Below are 24,078 nucleotides of genomic sequence, written 5' to 3'. Positions count from 1 at the left end.
ACTATAATATATGACACTGAGTTAATTCCTGTAGGATGCAAAGTCTTCCACATACATCCATTTAATAAATATTTGTTGAGTGGCTACTGGATGCCAGGCACTGTTTTATAAGCTGAAAATAGATTGCTGAACAAAACAGACAAAAAATTCACAGCCCTCATAGAGCTTGTTAAATATTGAAACAGTAGAGCAATTTTAAATTCTTTAATGCTATCACTCAGCTTTTAAAGACCTTCACTGAATGAATTTTGAGAACTTTTGCACATTTTATCTACAGCTTGAATGGGGAAAAATATGACATTTTGTTTGGAATCTAGGGCAAGAAGCTAGAAGCTGATAACTAAAGTAAATATTTTCTTCTGTGATGATCATTTTTAGTTTTCATTTATCAGTGTTATACTTAGGCCTCTTGAGGAATGTTACTAGTTTAACTTGTGGATTAATTCTTGAGGATGGGCTTAATTTGTATTGGGGGAGGTGGTGAAAGGACCATGTAGCCTTGGAAATTAATGTAAAGTCATGGCATTTGTAAAAGTATCTTCTGTCATATGAAAAATTATAGAATACTTAAATGTATTTAATGCTCCCTGTGGAAAATGAATGTATTGCTCAGTTATTTTTGCCTATGTGAGTAGTACAAGAGCTGACTCAAAGGAGATGACATGATAGTTCCTGTCCTGAAGTGAAATAAGACGGTGGGTTGTGGTGGAAAAATGATGTGGTCATGCCCATATTTGCTCACATCTCTTTTTGGTTTCCTTTTATAGAGGGAAACCAGGGAAAGGCTCATTTCTTATTTTTTGTTTCCTTTTTGTATTTTCTTTCATACACCATTTCCCTTTCTTTTTTTTCTTAAAATTGCATTATAGTGACTCGCTATTCAATTGGCTCAAGTTGTACTTTGGAATGACATAAATAAGTACCCCTTAGAAAAGTCATAGTGGAAGCTTTATACCCATTTTAGGGACAGACACAACCATTCTGAGCCCCTTGAGGATATGAAAAGCATGTTGCAGAAATCCTCATATTTCCTGATGCCAACTACTGTAGTGCCTTTTACAGAATAGATGCTTAATCAGTATTTATCTATTGAATAAATATGAGCCAGGAAATTTATTTTGCTCTCCAAAATCCCAATGACGTTATAAAGCATGCAGAAATTTTTTTAAACTTATTTTATTTATTTATTTATTTGGAAATGGAGTCTCACTCTGTTGCCCAGGCTGGAGTGCAGTGGTGCAGTCTCAGCTCACTGCAACCTCCACCTTCCAGGTTCAAGTGATTCTCCCAACTCGGCCTCCATAGTAGCTGGGACTACAGGCATGTGCCACCATGCCAGGCTAATTTTTTGTATTTTTAGTAGAGACGGGGTTTCACCATGTTAGCCAGGATGGTCTCGATCTCTTGACCTTGTTATCAGTCCTCTTTGGCCTCCCAAAGTGCTAGGATTACAGGCGTGAGCCACCATGCCAGGCCTAAAAATTTATTTTTATGGACTTATTCAAACACATTATGAAAAATAGCATTAAGAACTCCCAGCTTTAACAATTATCAGTATTTTATGTTCTTATTTCATCTTTGCTCTCCCCTTCTTTTTTATTTGTTTGAGATTTGCTTTAAAATAATCCACATATTGTTTTACCCATAAATACTGTAGTACACTTAGTTTTTAATATTTTAAGATAGTAATGTTTGCATTTCATGTGGAGTTTTACTTTTAAACCCTTTCTGTGCTAATTTATGCAAGAGACGAATTCTTAACCGCTTATCAGAAGAAAATCTAATTTGTTGTGTATGGGCTGGAAGTTAACTCATTTTGTAACATATACTTCTTTTTTAATCTTTTAAAAAATTTTATTAAAAGTTTCTAAACAGCACTGTCATGTAACTACATGTTATGTCGTGACTGTCATGATAAAGTCATGCCTTTTGGGCATGAACCTGATTCAGCAAAATGTGCTTTGAAGTGGATAAGCTGTAGATTTTTGTCTTCCCTGAATTGATATTAAAGAGATGTTTTTTCTTTTTCACAGTTCAAAAGTACAGAACTCAGGTTAAAACCTAGATATGTAATTTTGTTAATTTTATTTTCAGTTTCAAAATTCTTGTTAAAACCTGCGTACCTTATAGGTTTCTTGTCTCTAAAGTTAGATGGCGCCTTCATAAATATTATTGAGTAAAGCACCAGTTTTCAAAAAGTGTGGTGCATGGGCTCTTGGGGGTTAAAACTACTTTCATGATAAAACTAAATTGTTATTTGCTTTTTCACTGTGTTAACATTTGCACTGATGATGCAAAAGCAATAGTGGGCAAAACTGCTGAATCAAGGTAGTGGCACCACACTGTAGTAATAGCCATTGTATTCCTCAGCACCATACCATCACCTTTAGAAACAAAATCTTACAGCGTGCGTTTACAAATGTACTCGACGAAGCAGGAAAAAATAATTTTATTAAATCTCAATTCTTAGGTATGCATCTTTTTAATATTGTGTCTGATGAGATGAGATGTACCCATAAAGTATTTCTGCTGCATGTAAATATATGATGATTGTGATGATTGTCTTAAGGGAAAGTACTTGTGCAGCTGTTTGAGTTGTGAGCTAAACTAGCTGCCTTTTTAAAAATAGAAAACCATTTTTACTTTGAAAGATTGAATTAACTGATTGATTATTCAGACCCAAGTATCTGACAGATACTTCATTTAAAAATGAACCAAGTGTGCCTGTCACTGCGAGGGAAACAACTGAGAGTGTTTGTTGCCAATGCTAAAATTAGAGCTTTCAAGCAAAATTCAATTTTTTGAGAACTTTCATTGGTCACCATTGTATCCGATCAATACTTAGACTTTTCTAAGGAAGTTGACAGTATAATTAATGAAAATGATTTGTTAGATTTTGTATAATAAAGTGTGTCAGCATTTGGAAGACCTACATAACTTAATGAAACAATATTTTTCCAAATGACCAATGCATGATGTTACAAAATCAAGCATCAGTAAAAGGCCCATTCTAAGTGCAAGATAGATGAATAGATTTTGAAAAAATCATTGATAGTTTACCAGACCCTACATTGCAGTCAACCTTTAAGAAACTACCACTTCTCAAGTTTTGGTGTGGTATTGAAAAGTATCTGTAAGTATCTGGAAAGCGTCTTAAAATATTTCTTTCATTTTACAAGAATATATATGTAAGAGGCCAGATGTTCTTCATACACTGGAACCAAAACTGGTATTGCAAAAGATTGAATGCAAAAGCAGATATAAAAACCCAGCTTTCTTGTACTAGGTTAAACATTAAAGCGATTTGTAACAATGTAAACAATGCCACTCTTCTCACCACACTTTTTTTCAAAATATAGTTATTTTTCATTTAAAAGCTTATGTTAACCTGTAATGGGCTTATTATTTTTAAATAAATAAATATCTTAAAAGTTTCCTAGTTGCAATTTTTGATGTGACAAATACACTGATAGATCTAACCCATGTGTCACCAAGCTCATTGGGATTCTTAGATCCTGAGGCCAAAAAGTTTAGGAACTACTGAGTTGGGTTTTTTGTTGTTTTTTTCCCTCCTTATCCCATTGCCCTCCCCCTCCTCTTTTCTCCCATTCCCCTGTCTTTTCTTTTCTTTTTTTGAGTGAGCTGGAGACCCTCAGGGTAGAAAATTGTAGAGCATGTGAGTTATTCCTTTGTATGTTTTTATTAGCTATGAACAGAGCATATATGTCTTTTAAATCCGTTCCTTGCCCGGTGTATAATTCAATGTATTTTGACCTTTTCTTTATCTTAAAATTTTGATTACTTAGTTACACAAATAAAGAGCTAATAAATACTATCAGGGAGACAGCCCTTGGAATATTGAATTTTATATTTTCTTTTGATACAGTCTTACTCTGTCGCCCAGAACGGAATGCAGTGGCGAGATCACAGCTCACCTCCTGGGCTCAAGCTATTCTCCTACCTCAGCCTCCCAAGTAGCTGGGACTACAGGCGACAGCCACCATGCCCAGCTAATTTTTTGTTGTTTTTTTGTAAAGACGAGGTTTTGCCATGTTGTTCAGGCGGCTCTCAAACTCCTGGGCTAAAGTGATCCAGCTGCCTCTGCCTCCCAAGGTGCTGGGATTACAAGCAACAGCCACCACGCCTGGCCAGAATATTGAAATTAAGATATAATCTGACTTATTTTTCCCCAAATATGAAAAAATTACATAAGTGACTTGATTATTAAAATTGACACATCATGCAACAAGTTTATATACCTAATGCTGTGCCTGGCATGAATTTCCTAAAGTTTTCAATAGTTTCCTAAAATTACAGTAGCAGTTTCTTAAATGTAAACTTGTTGCCTGTTTTATATGTTAGATCCCTTTGCTTCTATGCTTCACTCACTATGTTTGTTTGCTTTTCTTTCCTTTTTTTTTCTTCTTTTCTTTCTGTTTGCTTTGTTTTTATAAGTCATGAAGAGGGAAAAAATCCTGTTTCATATAAGGAAAATAGATGAGTGTTGTTGAGGTGTATTATTAAGCACAGTGGGAGAGGCCTCCAATGTACACGTAACACATGGAAAGTATACCTCGTGCTGGGTGTGGTGGAGAGCATGATATCTGGATGAAAGTTGTAAGAGACTTTAGAAATACTATGCCTAGCTCTTGTGTTCCAGCTACATATCCCACTGATACTTATATGAAACTCCTGTAACTTTTTAGGGTGTGACCCTTCTTGCCACCCTGGGGTGGGAGTGGGTCCACAAGTGCATGTGTGTAAACTCTTAACTTTATGTTTGTTTTTTGATAATGAAGTCTTGCTCTGTGGCCTAGGCTGGAGTGCAGTTGTGCAATCTCTGCTCACTGCAATCTCAGCCTCCCAAGTAACTGGGACTACAAGCACACACCACCACACCCGGCTTTTTTGTATTTTTGGTAGAGACAGTATTTCATCATGTTGCCCAGACTGGTCTCGAACTGCTGACCCCAGGTGATCCACCCTCCTCGGCCTCCCAAGGTGCTGGGATTACAGGTGTGAGCCACCGTGACTGGCCCGGACTGAACTCTTAACTTTTTGGTTTCTGTTTGTAACATCTAGAGAGAGTGAGAGTGAGAATTTGGTTTCCATCGGCTTTCCTTAGCATTCATTTTGATGAATTTGGGACGCAGTGTAAAAGCTGTTTTCATTCTGTGGCCTGCTGATGAAAATGTAGAATTTATTACAGAACCCTTGCCACCATCTTACATTCCCAAACCAGTGTTCATTACCCATAGTAAAAACCGAGATCCTATTCACACACATGCACATACACAGACACACTCCCCACTGCCCTCTTTACACACATACCCATACACACCTCAGATGGTGAGTGAGATAGAAGTTTACAAAATGGGCCACATGCTAAAACTGGTTAAATTACTGATGTGGTAGATCTGTCTTTTAGGCCAGGCACAGTTGCTCAAGCCTGTAATCCCATCACTTTGGGAGGCCGAGGTGGGTGGATCACCTGAGGTCAGGAGTTCTGGACATGGTGAAACCCTGTCTCTACTAAAAATACAAAAATTAGCCAGGCATTGTGGTGGGTGCCTGTAATCCCAGCTACTCGGGAGACTGAGACAGGAGAATAGCGAGAACCCAGAAGGCAGAGGTTGCAGTGAGCCGAGACTGAGCCACTGCACTCCAGCCTGGGTGACAGAGACTCCATCTAAAAACAAAAAACGAAAAACTGTCTTTTAGGAAATGTTCTACCTAGCATTTACTAAGTAGAAGATGTGCCTTTTTGAAGGGCATATCTATTCCTAGAACTTTAACTACAATGTTTTGCAGTAGAAATAAATGCTATTATGTTAAGGTGAAGAGACTTTAGAATTAGCAAGTTGGTGTTGACAAATCACACTGAACGAAGATTAACCTTGGAGTTTAGAAAGCTGGAGAGCATATATGTTCCAGATGAACAGGGAAGGAAAAGTCAGTGAAACAGTTTTTAAGTAGCACTGTTATAGCAACCTGTAAACCTTGTTTCTTATAGAGAAAGCTGTTGTTTTCTAAAATGAAGAATTACATATTTAAAACATTAATTTCCTCAATGATACTGCTACATATCTGAAAAGGATGGTTATGTAGCATTTGGGACAGACCCATCTCAGTGGTTTGAGGCAACAGGTGTGGCTGAAGAAAAGGTAAGGCTGGGAGAAACCAACATTTCTGGTCTAAACTGATACTGTCTTCTTACCCGAGGCAGTTGCCTATGCCCCGGTTTTCTCTGTCTGAAAAATGCATGATAACACACACTCTTCCAATTAATTCAAAATGCTTTGTAGTTACCTACTATTCCCCGATAGGCCACAGGCAGATAGTTCTATGCTTGTTTTAGAAATGGAGAATTTGAGCCTCAGAAAACTTGAAAAAGCTTCATTCACATAGTGAGTCAGCAACAAGGACACATGGAAAAACACGTCCCCTGACTCCTACCATTATATTCCTTTTCTTCTGGATTGTGTTGCCTTTTGATATTTCACGAAGCTTTTGTGATTGGTAAAATAAATTAAAGGACTTCCATCAAGGAGACAAAATGTAACCCAGTGTCTGCTGATGGTGGTTAGTGATGAGGACAGGAGAACACTGTCTGCCTCATGATAGGGACAATCCAGTAAGGGCTCCTTTTCACACTTTCATAAGTTACCTTCTTATGCTGAGGGTTCAGTATGCTATCATAAAATGCTTCACTTTGTTGTATATTATTTATGAAGGACTAGAGTATCTATTGTCTCTCTTTCATTCTCACGAGGTGGATTAGAGCAGCAGATGGCATTATGCATGCTTTATCCCAGACAGATGATAATAATATCTGCCACTTACTGAGCAGCACCATGCTGGACCCAGACACTCTTATGTATTTATATCTTCCCATTGGGTCATCGTGTGGATTTTGGAAATATGCGGAATAGCTCCATAGTTATAGCTATGAAACCGGGGTGCAGAGAAGCTAAGTAATTTGTTCAGGGTCACACAGACTTACAACTCTGTCAGACTCCTAAGACCCTGATGCTTTCATTGTGCCACATTTCCTCTTAGATTATTAGCTTGCCCTATGTCAGTACTGAAGCAGCCTCCTCAGCCTCGCCCAGTGCTCCAATTGATTGTTCTCTCTCATAAAAGGCACTCGCAACTAACCAGTTGCCTAATTTAGCAATTCACTGATTATACTGCTAGACCAGTTAAAGGCAAATTTCAATAATGAGAGCAGTTATCACATACCTAGTACTTACCATGTGCCAGGCTATGATCTAAATTTATGACACATATTAAATCATTTAAGTCTTACAACCAATAGTAAACTGTGATATGATGGAGTTGCTCTTATCTTCATCCTGGGATGGGAAAATAGAGGCAGAAGAGTTTTAAGCAATTTGCACAGTTAATGAACTGTGAAGCCAGCATTTGAACCCAATCAGGCTTTAGACCTCTTTACTAGGCCTCTCAGTTAGAAAATTATTCAGTTCAGCAAGTGTTGGCTTAGTTCCTGTGTGCTATTCCAGCAGAAAATATAGTTCCTACACAGAAGAGCTTACATTTTTGATGTAAATCAAAATGTATATACTTGAAATCAATGCTACAGCGCCTTAGCATATGGGGTGTAAATGTTGTGTATGGATCGAAATGAATAATAGAGACTGTAAGTGAGTGGTCTGAGAGTTAATTTGCCTTTGCAAGTAATGTTCTTGACTATGGACGAGTGACTTGGGCACTGGGGAGAAGCTGTTCCATGTGTTCTAAAATAAGCAGGTTACTTGGCTACTGTTCAAACTCTAAATAGGTATATGGGTTGTAGCTATTTGACCTGAACTAACTTTAAATTCCTTTGAGTCCTTGTATGGTTTTGGGAAAAAAAAAAGAAAAGAAAAGAAAACTTTAAGTGCTACGTTTAGGTTAGAATTTATTAAATTCCTCGCCAAATACTGCCAGGCTGACAGGAAGGGGATTCGTAAGTATTGTATCATTCTTTTGTCAGGGTGTTCTCTTTTTCTAGCAGGAAGTGTTGTGACTTGCTCTCTAGAGTTGCAATTGTAAGAAGAATGTTGGGTTTCCAGATTGCTCTTCTGGGCGTGGGAGAAGGTTCTGTCTGTCAGTGCTGCCAGGAAGGAAAGAACCAAGTTTGCTCTCAGCGGGTAACTATATTAATATTATTTTGACAGGTTCTAACTTTCAGATTACTAAATCTAAATTTAAATACTAAATGATTAAGTAGAAATTTACTTTAAAAATCTTGAAATTCCTGTTATTTATTTGGCTAGTTAAACATTTGGAGTCACCTTAAAAGTATTATTTATTGAAGTAGAATCAAATTTGTGTTAAAAGAAAATTTTGAAGTTTGAAATCTAACGTGTTCTGTGTGTATTCTGTATTTTTCTTTAGAGACTGCTTAGAAAGTTTACACTTTTTAAAATTTGTTTTGAAATCAAGTTAGGTATCTAAAACTCTAATATAGACAATAATCTAAATTATTGTCTATATTTGTGTTGGGGTTGGGATTTCTAATGCCTTTGATCCCAGTTAAATGGTTCTTCAAAATTCTGTAAAATAGAGATTGAAGTGGCTGTCATGATAGAACGTGTCATGATTAGATTGGTATTCAACTCTTCCTAAGTGACTTAAATCAAGCAGTTGTCTTAATGTTTATAACTTATAAAATAATAAAAATCACTGGTGATTAAATTTGATGCTGTTATTGGTACTTGGCAGCAATAGTGATTTCTGGTGCTCAGATACCTCAGGGTTTTCCATCACGTGGTAGTCATATAAGTTTAATTTCCCCATATTTCCGGCCAAGGGAAGTATAGCTAGTTATATAGTCAATCCTTACTCTGAGTTGAGTCCCCTCTTGGTTTTACTTAGTATGCACATGTGAAGTAAAAATGGATGTATGAAACAAAATGAACCAGTTTTTTTCAATTAACAAGTGCTGTATTTGCTAACATATAAGCAAGGTATATAACACTGCAGGAGGCATTTTCAGTGACTTACAGATAGCTTTCTGCTTAGTGTATGTAGTGATTTGAGTTGAAGGTCACAATATTTTATGGTATTTTTATTTTGAATTGAAATGAAGCATGGTAACTAGTCTGATCTTGTCTAGCGTCTCTCTCTCTCTCTCTCTCTCTCTCACTCACACACACACACACACACACCACACACACTCACCCCAACCTACCCCACACACACCCCTGAAAGTTGCCCTTGGCTTCACTCAAACATTTGTTAATTTTCATAAGAAAGGAAACTGGAAATACTTCTTAGGTATGAAAATTAATTTCATTAGCAGCAGATTTATTTTCCCATAAATTCAGATTTTTGAGGGTAGATGTAAAATTTTACTTAGGAGGTATGGAAGACATTAGACCTTTTAAAAGGAAAGTGAGCTATTTCAATCTAAGAAGTTAGTTAATGTACCTTAGCTTTCTGAAGATAGGGGAAGGAGAGGTGTATTTTGTTGTGTCTTTGGGTTTGAAATAGTATTTTTCATCACAGGAAAAGAGGCTTTTAGACCGTAATTACGACTTGCATTAAAAAGCTGCAAAATTCTTGCCTGAGAAACATTTAAGTGATGTCTTTAATCCAACCAAATGGAATTGAATATTTCTATTATTGGAAAAAGCTATGTATTAATTTATTTTTAAACAGCCATTGCTTTCAGATCTTATCTTTGTTTATAAAGTACAAAAAGAGGAAAGGAAACTTTTACCTAAAATGGAGGTATTTGAGATTCCTTCAGGAAATGACACAGGATTGGGCACCCTTTGGGGTTTAAATGACTCATACAAATGGGTACTGAAAACAAAACAAAAGATCAATTAGAATCCACCTAATGATCAGTTATAACCCAGAATAGAGGTATTTCCAGAAAAACGAACTCATTTCTTAGTAGCTATGTAGGGGTGAAATCACAGGATTTCTGAGATTTGCTTTAAAGTAATTCAGGGAAGAGACACAGGAAGGAGGGAGGGAGAAGAAAGGACAGGAAGAGAGGATAGATGAACCAAGCAAGTGTAAGGAAATCAAGATAAATGTAGAATCTGTGATGGGTTTATGGGTGTTTTTTGTGCTATTTTCTCTTGTATATATTGAAAATATTAGCAATAAAAAATGTCATTATACCTTTAGTTTGGAGCAATTTATATTTACTTCTAAATGTTAACTTTTATCTATAGATTGCAGGCCTGTCAAAACATGTTGTACGCACGATATGTATGACTGTAAAGGTGAAAGCGTTCCTTGAATGTTAAAATGATTGCAAGTAAAAACTGCTTCTGAAAAGATTTATTTCTGTTTGACTTTCAGCTAAATTCAAAGGACAGGTCACAAACATCTTGAAGAGTTCTGTAATATCTTGAAGTATTGAACAAGGGTAGATAGTTAAAGCATGATAACAGGCCAGTTGCATGTGAAAAATGTGAGGATGCTATTAATCTTGACTATTTTGTTCACAGCTTTCTCCAATAGTGTATGTGTTTTTAAAACCACATAGAGGACTATATAGCCTGCACGATGTGTAGGTCCGCGCATTTTCCCTACTCACCTCCATCAAAGTTTATTTATTGAACAAACATTCGGTAGGTGCTTGTTGTGAGCCAAGATACAAAGTCAAATAAGATACCAACTGCGCTTTCAAGGAACTCACAGGCTCATGGAGGAGATAGAGAAAGAAATAGATGTCATCACCCTGAAAGCTGAAAGGGCTATAGGAATGTGGGGAAGGGAAGGAAATGGTTAGCAACTATGACCCTATGACACATCTTCTTTAAAATAATACAAGGCAGGGCATGGTGGCTCATACCAGTAATCCCAGCACTTTGGGAGGCCTAGGTGAGCAGATCACTTGAGGTAGGAGTTCGAGACCAGCCTGGTCCACATGGTGAAACCCTGTCTCTCCTGAAAGTACAAAAATTAGCCAGATATGGTGGAGCATGCTTATAATGCCAGCTACTGGGAAAACTGAGATGGGAGAATTGCTTGAACCCAGGAGGCAGAGGTTGCAGTGAGCTGAGATAGAGCCACTGCACTCCAGCCTGGGCAACAGAGCAACACTTTCTGTGTCTCAAAATAATAATAATAATAATAATAACAATATAAAGTAAGGCTGGGCACAGTGGCTTACGCCTGTAATCCCAGCACCTTGGGAGGCTGAGGCGGGCGGATCACCTGAGGTCAGGAATTCAAGACCAGCCTGTTCAACATGGTGAAACCCAGTCTCTAGTAAAACTACAAGAATTAGCCAGGCGTGGTGGCGCACAACTGTAATCCCAGCTACTCGGGAGGCTGAGGCAGTAGAATCTCGAACCCAGGAGGTAGAAGTTGTGGTAAGCCGAGATCCTGCCATTGCACTCCAGCCTGGTTGACAGATTCAAAAATTAACTGAGTGTGGTGGTGTGCGCCTGTAATCCTATCTACTCTGGGTGCTAAGGTGGGAAAATTTCTGGAGCCCAGGACATGAAGGCTTCAGTGATCATGACACTGCACTCCAGACTGGGTGACACATCAAGATTCTGTCTCAAAAAAAAAGGAAACAATTTTTGATTATGCTGATGTGCTACAATTAATGAACAGTAAATATATATATACATATATATATATATATCACATCATGTATATATATCACATCATATATATATATATATAATACAAACAGAAAATTGGAGACGGTTTAATTGGTTGTGGATATTACAGTGGTAGAAGAGAGCTAAGATGGCTTAGTCTAACCCCATGCGTGACTTTTGCAAATAACTCTTCTGCTGTCATCTCTCTTCCCCGCCCTCATTAATAAACCTTTATATGTTTCTCATGCATCCATAGGGGTTATTGGAGCAGTGTCCGTGCAGAACAGAACAATCTCTTCTTCACATTAAAAAGTAGACTGATGTTTAAGCCTCCTTAAAGGTTTCGGATATATCCAAGGCCAAATTATAGTTATAGGTAGGCAGCTACTTGGAGTTAGATAAAGGGTAGAGTTAGCCTTCAGTCATAGATAGAGCCTTCTAAAGTTCATCTCTCAATTGATTTGGAATTCGAAGCATATTTTGTCATGGAAATAGTGGTAAGGTTTTTCGGGTTACTTTATGAATATCTCTGAAATCTTATATTATCTGACAATATGGTTTTGTTCTGTGATATCTTTATTTTCATTTTATTCTATGTGAATTGTAGAAGCACAGTTGCTAGATTTTTCCAGATTTATGTTCTCATCGGCCAGTTACATTATTCTCTAGTTCTTGATACTATACAATCTAATCAGTGTATATAATAATGCCTCATGAGAAAATACTGTCCATTTTATTTGGGGTAGCTAACGATGTCCTCTGTTTAGTTTTACAATTTGCAGCTAAAATATTAAGTGGAATGAACAGAGCTAGGCCTGAAAAATAACTTTCTGAAGTAAACTCTGCTATATGTGGTGAATATTTCTTTGATAGATGTTTGCTTACCACACTGACTATAAGAAGCAGTCTTTGGCTGGATGTGGTGGCTCATGCCTGTAATCTCAGCACTTTTGGAGGCCAAAGCTGGCAAATCACTTGAGCCCAGGAGTTCAAGACCAACCTGGGCAAGATGGCAAAACCCTATCTCTCCAAAAAGTACAAAAATTATCTGGGCGTGGTGGTCTGTGCCTGTAATCCCATCTATTCCGGGTCCTAAGGTGGGAAAATTTCTGGAGCCCAGGACTTGGAGGCTTCAATGATCATAACACTGCACTCCAGACTGGGCGACACAGCAAGATTCTGTCTCAAAAAATAGAAGAAGAAGTAATTTTTGATAATGCCGATGTGCTAGAATTAATGAACAGTAAAACATTTCACCACTTTTCCTTCTGTTTTTACTTTTCCTGAACTTTTAGGACTAGGAACCTATGACACAGACACATGTGAGGGTGTTTAGGTTTTGACTCCCTTATTTTGACTTTCAGAGCAATGAATTATTAAATAAAAATTATGCATATAGCCTCTTAAGCGTTGACAATTACTCCTTTACCAAGATTTTGTGAAAGTTTTCTGAAATGAGTCACGCAAAATTCCAAGCCACTTGTTCCTTGAGAAAAATCTTGAAAGAAAAAAATATTATAATGAAAAGTAAATCACATAGATACTTACTTGAGTGTTTTATATTAAGACTAAGTTATTAGCACTGATACAATGGAAATGGTTGTTCACAATACTTAGAATTCAAGAGGCTGAAATTAAGCAGTATTAATACAGAGAAGCAGAAGCCTGTCTTATATAGGAATGAATGTGTCATAGGAGAAAGTAAGCATTTTTGTGTTTTTTTTATCAGGATATTGACTGTTTTATGATCAGTGCCAATTTTTTTTTGAGACAGAGCCTCACTCTGTCGCCCAGGCCAGAGTGCAGTGGGACTAATCTCAGCTCACTGCAACCTCTGCCTCCCGAGTTCAAGCGATTCTTCTGCCTCAGCCTCCTGAGTAGCTGGGACTACAGGCACATGCCACCATGCTCGGCTAAAACTTTTTTTTTTTTTTTTGAGACCGAGTCTCACTCTGTCACCAGGCTTGAGGGCAGTGGCACGATCTCGACTCAACGCAACTTCCGCCTCCCAGGTTCAAGTGATTCTCCTGCCTCAGCCTCCTGAGTAGCTGGGATTACAGGTGCGTGTCACCATGGCTGGCTAATTTTTTGTATTTTTAGTAGAGACGGGATTTCACCGTGTTGGTCAGGCTGGTCTCAAACCCCTGACCTCGTGATCCGCCCGCCTCAGCCTCCCAAAGTGATGGGATTACAGGCGTGAGCCAACGCGCCCGGCCGATCAGTGCCAATTTAATACCAATGTTTTAAAGAAAGAACTTTCAGAACTCTGTATCATCTTCACTGAACTCATTGTCTATATTCTGTATGTTTTATACAATTAAAGAAGTGGTTATTTTAGCTCAAGGCTTATGTCAATCCCTTATCCTTTTAAGTAATGAAAACAAGTTAGTATTAGCTGGAAGGGGTTACTAACTGCATTTTCTGGCAACTGTTCTTTTTTCTGGATATCATGGTCATATTTGTTAAGAGCTTTCTAAGTTATTTTCCAAAGGCTATACTGGGCATGGACCATCTCTCTGCAAAGCAATGTGTAGTCTTTTTGTTTTTGTTTTTCTGGGAAGAGTAGTTAATTGGCTGGGCACTGCAGCTCAAGCCTGTAATCCAAGCACTTTGGGAGGCTGAGGCGGGAGGATCAGTTGAGCCCTGGAGTTTTAGACCAGCTTAGCAACATAGTGAGATCCTGTCTCTACAAGAAAATAAAATAAAATAAAAAAATTAGCCGGATGGTACTGCATGCCTGTAGTCCTAGCTACTGGGGGTGGGGGGTGCTGAAGCAGGAGGATCACTTGAGCCCAGGAGTTGGAGGCTGCAGTGATCATGCTACTGCACTGCGGCCTGGGAAACTCAGCAAGACTCTATCTCAAAAAAAAAAAAAAGAAAGAAAAGAAAAGAAAAGAGGAAAAAACAATAGTTAATGACCTTTCATCAAACACATTCTTTTGTTTTTTGGTTTTTTTTCAACTGTGCTTAGAGAAACACATCTTTTTAATTTTGCTTCACAGCTTTGTGTCCTGGGCAAAGTCCACCACTATCCCAGGCACTTGTTTATTCCCTAATATAATTTAGGGAATGAAGTTATGAAATTCTACAGACTTCTCAGCTTTCAAATTCTCATTGCTGTGATCACTGGCTATTGGGAATACTGAGAATTATCACTATCCTCTAAACATTGCGATTTGTTGGAGTATTTTATTTTTTATTTTTTAGAGGCAGGCAACCATAGCTCACTGCAGTCTCAAACTCCTGGGCTCAAGTGATCCTTCTCCCCCAGCCTCCGTAGTAGCTAGGACTACAGGCGCAGGCCACCATGCTGGCTGATTGAAAAAATATTTTTTTTTAGAGAAGGAATCTCGCTATGTTGCACGGGTTGGTCTTGAGCTCCTGGCCTCAAGCAATTCTCCCACTTCTGCCTCCCAAACCACTGGGATTATAGGCATGAGCCACCACACTCAGCCTCAGTTGGCATATTTTTTAACCCATGCCTATGTAACCAACATCAAGCAAGGCATTGTGAAGAGTAAAAGGTGAAGTTTAGACTATTCTTGAGAAACAGTCTTGAAGTGAGACTTGCAGAACAAAAAATTACACAAGTTTTTGTGTGCTACTGGTGAAAGAAGGGCTCTCTTTTATTGAGGAAGATTGTTCTCTTTGACCAGGTTTAAGAATCTGTGTAAAGAAGGCAGATAAACTGAACCAAAAAGGACAATAGAAGTTCCAGCTAGACTGTCCTCATGTCCACTTATGTAACTATAGGGGGAAGTCTATAAATAAATTGCTAAATTTTGTGGCAAGATTCTAAATTCTGTGGGAGTTGAAGAGAAAGATCAGTGGGAGGTAGTCACTGGGAATCATGCTTTGGGAGAGAAGGAGGCTTCTGAACCTTGCTTGAAGGATGGGTAGAATTTGGATAGAGAGGAAAAGTAGAGGAAGGTATTCTAAGCCTGAGAAGCAGATAGAGAGGAAGTTCCTAATGGGAGAGAGGAAAAGCAGAAGAGACCAAGATAAAACAAAAGGTACTGATAGTGGAGAATCCAGGACCGGCTGTAATAGAAAAAACACAGTTCTGTGCGAGTACTGGGAAGAGAAATTTTATCTCGGGTGGGGACAATCTGAGGAGACTTCCTGAAATATGCTTTTGAAGTGTCTAGATACATGGATGAAGAGCATTCCACCGGAGAGACTCAGTGGAAGAAGTGGGAAAACAAATGGGAATAAGATCTCTTGAGAGTGTTGGGTTTAAGAGTGTAGTACATATAATGTGAAGTAACAAGGGAAGGATGGGCAGACGTTAAGCTAGAAGTCAGTTTACAAAAGTGTAGGGCCCTGAAAGCTGTACTAAAAAGGTGGGACTTTCTTTTGTATGGAATGTTTATAAGATCTACTCTTCAGGAATTTAGCAGTGTAAAGATTGCACTGGAGGAAGACAGAACAGCTGGCAGATCTGATAAAAGGCTTTTGGAGAAGGCCAGACATGAGGTGATAAACAGATATGATGGAAGAATCTCTGAGACAGCAAGGCAAGAACCCAGAGGGCTTGGAGACTGACTGATCTTCCCTTTGTTTTTTTATGGTCAAACTGCAGTCTGCAGACAGGAAAGTGGGGAAGTTGAAAAGGAGACCTGATTTAGCAGGAGAGAGGGTTAGTAAAAAACAGGGAAAATAATGTGGCAGTAATTTAGATTGGAGACACATGGACTTTCCTAACTTAAATCTTCCTCACTGACTTTCTTTCTCCCTTGGCCACTTCTAAATTGGATCCTGTTCTGCTGCTGCAAGTGTGTCTGTCACTAACTCTAGGCACAATACCCTTACCAGTGATGTCTGTCTGAGAATGCCCTTACTGGGGATGTCTATCTGAGAAAATCTTACTTGCGCTCAAAGACAGAGTTCAAACATCACCTCGGAAAAACATTTTCTGACGCCTACCACTCAGTATATATGACTATGATGGTACGATAGCACTAATGTATCTTTATTTTTCCATCTGTTTCCCCACTAGACAGTAAGCTCTTCCAAAAAGAAGGGGATGTGAGTCCTAACTCTCTCTATCTGGAACACCCAACACAGTGCCTGCTACATACTAAGCCTTCAGTTAATGCTTGATGAATATAAATAAATAAGTAGGTGAGTGCAGTAGACATTCAAGTTGGGATCTTCTAAAGTCATTCTCATGGAAACACGAGACTGGAGCTTTAGTAATCATAGTATGAATAGGTGAGTTTTAGTCCACAGTGTTGCACACCCATCTAAGCGAGAGACTAGTGCTGAGCTGTTCACTTACCTAACTAGGGAGGAGGCTGGGCGGCAGTTTTTATTGGTACAGGTAGGTATGCAAAGTGTGGGTGTTCAAAAGCACTGCCTGTTTTGGATGGAGGAAGATGACAACACCCCTTTTCTGATCACTCTTGAGTCGTTCACACATAATGGTGGCTACCTTGTTTATTTTCATTTATAGTGAAATAATGTATTTCTTCCATGTTTTGTTCCCCCTTTGTTGCTTTCTTGTTCATTTTAGGAGCTCAAGTATGTGTTGCCCAATCTCTGATATAAGTAATAAACTTCTCTTTCCCAATTCTATTTACCATACTAGTGGCTGGGATGAAGTTTATGGGGAATATCCTGTTTTTATATTTTGAATGCCTTTCAATTTCTAGAAAAAAAAATCAAGTTTATGATCAAAGTTAGTTACCCCTAGATGAGTTTCCCATGTGCATTCCCTTTCTCCTGGGCCTCATGGTACTGAACAACACAGATGAATAAGTAGATTATTCAGTCAGCTGCATTCCTAAAGTGAATGAGTGCTTTAGGAGATAAAATAGGCACCCCGCCCCGCTTCAAATACCTTTCAGAATTTGAGTAATAGTTTCAGGTAGTTGTAGGTACACCTTTCTCAGCAAAGACCTGTGTTCAGGGTTTATGTATAGTTAAATGAGCTGGTGGAGTGGTTTCATAATTGCACTATTGTTAGTCAAACTCTGTAATTAGGGATGACTTCATAGGCATAAGATTCTTCCATGGGTGACGCCCTGAATTCATACCCAGTTGTACACCATATCCTTTTATGAAAAAGAAAAACAAACAAGGTTTTGTTTGCTTTTGTTTTATTCCCTTATTTGAAAATCCATTTTCCTGTGTCTTATATGTTTAGTAAAGGAGGTCTGGCTTTTTTTCTACAGCTTTCCCTTTTCCTTTACAGAAATGGCAGGCATAGGAGCTAGGGAGGAAACAGAATTTGGGACAGATCAAAGTGCTTTGCGGATGAGAGAATTCAGGAAAATTTTGAGACTCTGGAAGGTTTAATTTTTGATAAGTATTAAAATTGCAGCGTTTAAATGGAGGAACAATAAATTTCTATTTCTTTGAATATCAGTTCTCTTTCTCTCTCCCTCTCTCTCATCATGTAAATAAATCCACTTTAGTGTAGTGGAGAACACCTGTAGTCTCAGCTACTCAAGAGGCTGAGGCAGAAGGATTGCTTGAGCCCAGGAGATTGAGGATGCACTGATCTGAGATTGCACCACTGCCTGGGTGACGGAGTGAAACCCTGTCTCAAAAAAAGAAATAAAAAAATAAAAAAATAAAGTCCACTTCTGTGGGAAGACAGACTGGGAAAGAGGACATACTTGAAAATCAGTTTTTTTTCCTTTTGCCTGTTAATCACATATTGTGAAATTGGGTTTAAACTTTTATTCAGCAAGTAATACTTTCTCTTCACCTTTTTTCAGTACTCATGAAAAAATTTTAAATTAGGAGGAATGTGACAATCATATTGACAAGCTATTAGCTATTTTGAAAAGTGATCCTGAAATATTTACAGGAAAATTGTTTATTTGTTTGTATATCTCCTGTCTGCTCTTTAAATTGTGTTTAGAAACTGGCCTTATGAAGGAGCCAAATTGACTCATGGATAAAAAGTGGCTGACAGGTTTTCCTTTAGGCCCATCCTTTTTAAATTACTTTGACTAAAGGCTTGTAATTTTTATATATGAGGGAGACCTATTATATTCTGTAGTCAATAATTATAGGGAGATGAGATAACTTTTCATTTATCCCATGTAAAAGGTTGTTAGTAGAACTAATGCCTTACATTTATTTATACAGCTCTTCACAGTTAACCCAGGCATTCATTTATTCTCCGTTTTCTTTCATGAAGGATTTGAAGTTGCTGTGTAATACTTTATAGTTCACAATATACTGTCATATATATCATCTGTAATCTTCATTAGGACCTGGGGGAAGTAGGTATTATTATCACTATTTTCAAATGAGGAAACTGAGGCTGAGAGAGATTAATTAAACTTGCTCATGGACACATTACTAGGGAATGGCAGAACCAGAGCAATGATCAATGTCTTCTAATTCCACGTCCAACAATCTTTCTATTAAACATACTGCCTCCTTGGGCTCGGTACAACAGCTTGTTTTACTGGTACTTGAGATTAAATGAAGTGTTTACAGGGCAGTATTGATGTTAAATCTTGTGTTTTGCTTTGTGAACCCATCTGGGATGGTTTAGTAGCTGTAAGACAAAAAAATCCTATTGTACAATGCATGCCCCATGAAGAGGAATAGAGCTTCTGTTATTTTAAGTTGTAAGATTTTAATGATTTAATATATTTAGTCATTTCCAAGTTGCTTAATGTGATGTTTTCTCCCAAGATAGTACTTTACTGCTTGATTTCCTTAAAGACGCCATCAGGTACCTATGAGTAGTCTTAATGACAGACCACTTTTTAATTCATAATGGCATAAAGAAATCTACATTAAACTTTATTTTAAGCTTCAAATGGCAAATTTTAAAATTGTAATTCTTATCAACTAGAGCATATATTGTGAGCTTTATACCTTTGGCTTTATATTTTTTAGTCTTAACTCAGGTACTTCAGAGTAGCATTTCTTTATTTCCTTTTAAATAATTATCAATAAATGAATATGGGTCTATTTAAATTGGAGAGTCCTACATTAAACTATTCTGTTATCCCAAAACAACCTTGTCTGGAAATACGGTTTTGAGGATATGTGCATGTTCCAGTTTCTTTTTGTTCTTATTGAAGTGTGTCTCTTTAATGTCTCCAATAGATGGAATATCTGAGTTATATGTGCAAAGTCACTTTAGGCTTTTTAAAAGGTAACTGGAAATAAGAAACTTGAAAATTTTAAAATATATATATTTAATGCACTGGATTAGTTATTGGAGTAAACTGGTGCTCAAAGTCATTTCTGTGAGATCTAAGCATTTCTTTATTTTTATTTTTTACTTTTTTTATTGAGACAGGGTCTTGCTCTGTCACCCATCCTGGAGTGCAGTGACATGTTCATGGCTCACTGTGGCCTCTACCTTCCCGGGCACAATTGGGTCCTCCCACCTCATAGTTTCCCAAGTAGCTGGGACTACAGGCATGTGCCACCACCCACCATGCCCTGCTATTTTTTTTGTATTACTGGGAGAGATGAAGTTTCACCATGTTGCCCAGGCTGGTCTCGAACTCCTGAGCTCAAGCAATCCGCCTGCCGCTACCTCCCAAATTGCTGGGATTACAGGCATGAGCCAACATTTGCCAATTTTATAGGAAGAAAAAAACAACTGCCTTTCTAGTCACTCTGAGAAGAAATTAATAATCCTTAAAGTCTCTGGAGACTTTTTCTTCTAAAAAAATGGATATTTGTATCTTTTATTGCAGTCACTAGTTCTCTTTGTGTCATATTGTAATTATTCATGTTTGCTTCAGAAGATTGTGAATTCCTTGAGGGCAAGAACTAGGTGTATAGCAGATGCCTAAGATATTGGTAAAAATGTTTGAGAAGTGAGGGGGGGCATGTTGGGGAGGAAGAGGTTTCTACGATTTAATCAGAACCCAACTGGTCATCAGGGATAAGGAAGGGGAGGGCAGGAGTAGTTTATGTTCAGAACCATCTTTTCTAATTTTCTTTCTTTCTTTCTTTCTTTGGGGAGTGGGGGAGTGACAAACTGATGGCTCACTGTAGCCTCGACGTCTCGGGCTCAAGTGATTCTCCCACCTCAACCTCCAGAGTAGCTGGGATTACAGACACGCACCACCATGGCTGGATAATTTTTGCGTTTTTGGTAGAGATGGGGTTTCACCATGTTGGCCAGGCTGATCCCAAACTACTGGGCTCAATTGATCTGCCCGGCTTGACCTCCCAAAGTGCTGGGATTACAGGCATGACCTATTGCACCCAACCCTAATTTTCTTTTGCATAGAAGTGATATGGTAGTATGAGAATAAGCTCAATTGTATGGGTTTGTTTTAGTTGTTTTTTACTCACATACTTTAAATTATTACTGACTCACAATCTGCCCAAACTGGAAACCTTTAGAGATAAAGGAGAGAGGTCACATGTTTTAGATTTCTGAGATAGTCTTACTTTTGAGTTTTCTGTGCTATTGTTCTCTATGGTATAATTCATGGAGATGGAGTAAACTGGTGCTCTAAAATCATTTCTATGAGATCTAAACATTTCTTAATTTATTTTTATTTTTTACTTTTTTTAATTGAGACAGGGTCTTGCTCTCTCACCCATCCTGGAGTGCAGTGACGTGCTTATGGCTCACTGAATCCTCTGCCTCCCGGGCTCAACTGGTCCTCCCACCTCAGTTTCTCAAGCTAGGACTACAGGCATGTGCCACCACCCACCATGCCCAGCTAATTTTTTGTATTTTTAGGAGAGACAAAGTTTCACCATGTTGCCCAGGCTGATCTAATTCGTGGAGATGGGTAATAATTTTTTATTAAAAACATGATTGCTTAAAACCTGTGTAAAGAAAATTGGAATAAATCCTATGTCATAGTTTTGTAATGGGGAGTGTTGAACATATTAGTGAAACAGGAATATTTTTAGAATTACTACTATTAAATTACATTTAACTTATGAGTTTTTTAATTTTTTTGGAGACGAAGTCTCACTATGTTTCCCAGGCTGGTCTCGAGCAATCCTTCCCCGGTGCTGGGATTTACAGTTCTTTTTATTCTTGATCTTTAAAATGCCTAACTTCAGGCCCAGGGCATGGTGGCTCATACGTGGAATACCCGCACTTTGGGAGGCTGAGGTGGGTGGATTGCTTGAGGCCAGGAATTCAAGACCAGCCTGGGCAAAATGGTGAAACCCTGTCTCTACAAAAAAATACAAAAATGACCCAGGCACGATGGCCCACACCTGTAGTATGAGCTACTTGGGAGGTTGAGAAAGGAGGATCACCTGAGCCTGGAAAGTCAAGGCCACAGTAAGCCGTGATCACACCACTGCTCTCCAGCCTGGGCGACAGAGTAAGACCTTGTCTCAACAAACAAACAACAACAACAAACACAAAGCCTAACTTCATTACTAACTGAAGAACTTTCTTTCCCTCATAGATCCTGAGATTACTCTGAAAGGTATTTTCATCCAACCAGTCTACTGAGAAGTTACCCATCTTTAGTGGTATTTTGATATCATAGATAAGAAAACTTTATGAGTAGGCGAGCTTTGTTTTATATCTTTTTTTATTAGTCTAGTTTTATTGATTGATTGATTGATTGATTGAGTCATAGTCTTGCTTTGTCACCCAGGCTGGAGTGTGGTGGTGCAACCTGAGCTCACTGCTACCTCCGCCTCCCAGGTTCAAGCAATTCTCCTACATCAGCCTCCCAAGTAGCTGGGATTACACGTGCCTGCCACCATACCCGGCTAATTTTTTTATTTTTAGTAGATACAGGGTTTCACCATGTTGGTGAGGCTGGTCTTGAAGTCCTGACCTCAAGCAATCCACCTGCCTCTGCCTCCCAAAGTGCTGGGATTACAGGCATGAGCCACTGCACTTGGTCGATGGTTTTATTTAATTTTTAAAACACCAGTCACTATATATGTCTGTTACATTATGGTAAAAACTTAGCTAATAGCATCATATGGTCATTTTAAAACTTCTCCAGGGTTTGGGAAACCTGAGTGTAAATTTCAGTCCTGAGAGCCTAAGTCTTCTAGTAAGAAAAAAAAGATTAGAATATTTAACTCACAGGACTATTGTGAGGGTTCAGGAAATTAATATGCAAATGAATTTGTATAATGTATTAATACTTGGTACATAGTTGTTGAAGGAATTAATTTTATTAAAGTTCTGTTTTATTGAGTGCCTTACTATGTGCCTGGGGCTGTGATAAATTCTAGAAATGGCAACAATGCTGTGAAAAAGATAGATGTGACCCAGCTCTCTTAGGAATCCCTCCTTACCACTTCCAGCCCCAACCTCACTCTACTGAGTATTACCCTTCTTGACCAAAAAATGAGTTGGTGAGTAATTTGTTGCCTTTTATTTATTTATTTATTTATTTTTGAGATGGAGTTTCGCTCTTGTTACCCAGTCTGGAGTGCAATGGCGCGATCTCGGCTCACCACAACCTCCGCCTCCTGGGTTCAAGCAATTCTCCTGCCTCAGCCTCCCGAGTAGCTGGGACTACAGGAGTACGCCACCATGCCCAGCTAATTTTTGTATTTTTAGTAGAGACGGGGTTTCACCTTGTTGACTAGGATGGTCTCAATCTCTTGACCTCGTGATCCACCCGCCTCGGCCTCCCAAAGTGCTGGGATTATAGGCGTGAGCCACCGTGTCCGGCCTGTTGCCTTTTAATAAAATGTCTAACAGGGATAAATATAAGATCTCAAAATGTATTTTGTATAGTTTGTGAAAACCACAGTATACTTTTTTGGAAAGGCAACATATTTAGGGCAGTGGAACTACTCTATGTAATACTGTAATGGTGGATACATGTCATTATACATCTGTCCAAGCCCACAGATTGTACAACACTAAGAGTGAACCCTAATGTTCACCAGAGTCTTAGGGTGGTAGTGATGTAAGTTCATCAGTTGTAACAAATGTACCACTTGGGTGCAGGATGTTTTGGTCAACGACTGATTGAATATATGATAGTAGTCCCCTAAGATTATAATACTATATTCTTACTGTACCTTTACTCTGTTTAGATGTGTTTGGATACACGGATATCACTGTGTTGCAATTGCCTACAGTGTTATGTACGGTAACCTGCTATGCCACTTGTAGCCTAAGAGCAATAGGCCATACTGTTTAGCCTAGGTGTATAGTAAGCTATACCATCTAGGTTTGTGTAAGTGCACTCTGTGATGTTTGCACAGTGGCAGAATCATCTAACAATGCATTTCTCAAAATACATCTGTCGTTAAGCAACAGATGGCTATATATGGGAACTCTCTGTACATTCTGCTTGATTTTGCTGTGAACCTAACAATACTCTAATAACCACGTCTATTGGCCTGGCGTGGTGGCTCACACCTGTAATCCCAGCATTTTGGGAGACCGAGGCGGGAGGATCCCTTGAGCCCAGGAGTTAGACATCAGCCTGGGCAACGTGGCAAGACCATGTCTTTACAAAAAAAGAAAAAGAAATAAAGAAAAATAAGGTCTACCAGAAAAAAAAAAAATCAGAAGAAAGAAAAAAACCCAAAACAAAAAGGGCAAAAGTAA

At 38.5% G+C, this 24,078-nt stretch overlaps 1 protein-coding gene across 4 annotated transcripts in view; it reads left to right on the top strand.

The window, feature by feature from the left end:
- The window catches only part of PLS3 (plastin 3), an 89,710-nt gene that overhangs the window by 22,835 nt on the left and 42,797 nt on the right, over positions 1 to 24,078 (top strand). The window contains exon 1 of one of the 4 annotated variants that reach the window (XM_012451787.2): positions 8,065 to 8,153. The exons of 2 other annotated variants lie outside the window; for them this stretch is intronic. The gene's annotated coding sequence lies outside the window, so the exon portion shown is untranslated. Of the gene's footprint in view, positions 1 to 8,064; positions 8,154 to 24,078 lie in introns of those variants that run through there. One more of the 4 variants, XM_064361668.1, reaches the window with a different exon arrangement.

This window comes from Aotus nancymaae, unplaced genomic scaffold (genome assembly GCF_030222135.1).
Source record: "Aotus nancymaae isolate 86718 unplaced genomic scaffold, 86718_ANA_hifiasm-v0.15.2.pri h1tg000004l, whole genome shotgun sequence".
Taxonomy (NCBI): domain Eukaryota; kingdom Metazoa; phylum Chordata; class Mammalia; order Primates; family Aotidae; genus Aotus; species Aotus nancymaae.
The sequence above is the reverse complement of the archived record's forward strand: the minus strand, read 5'-3'. Positions and strand labels throughout refer to the sequence as shown.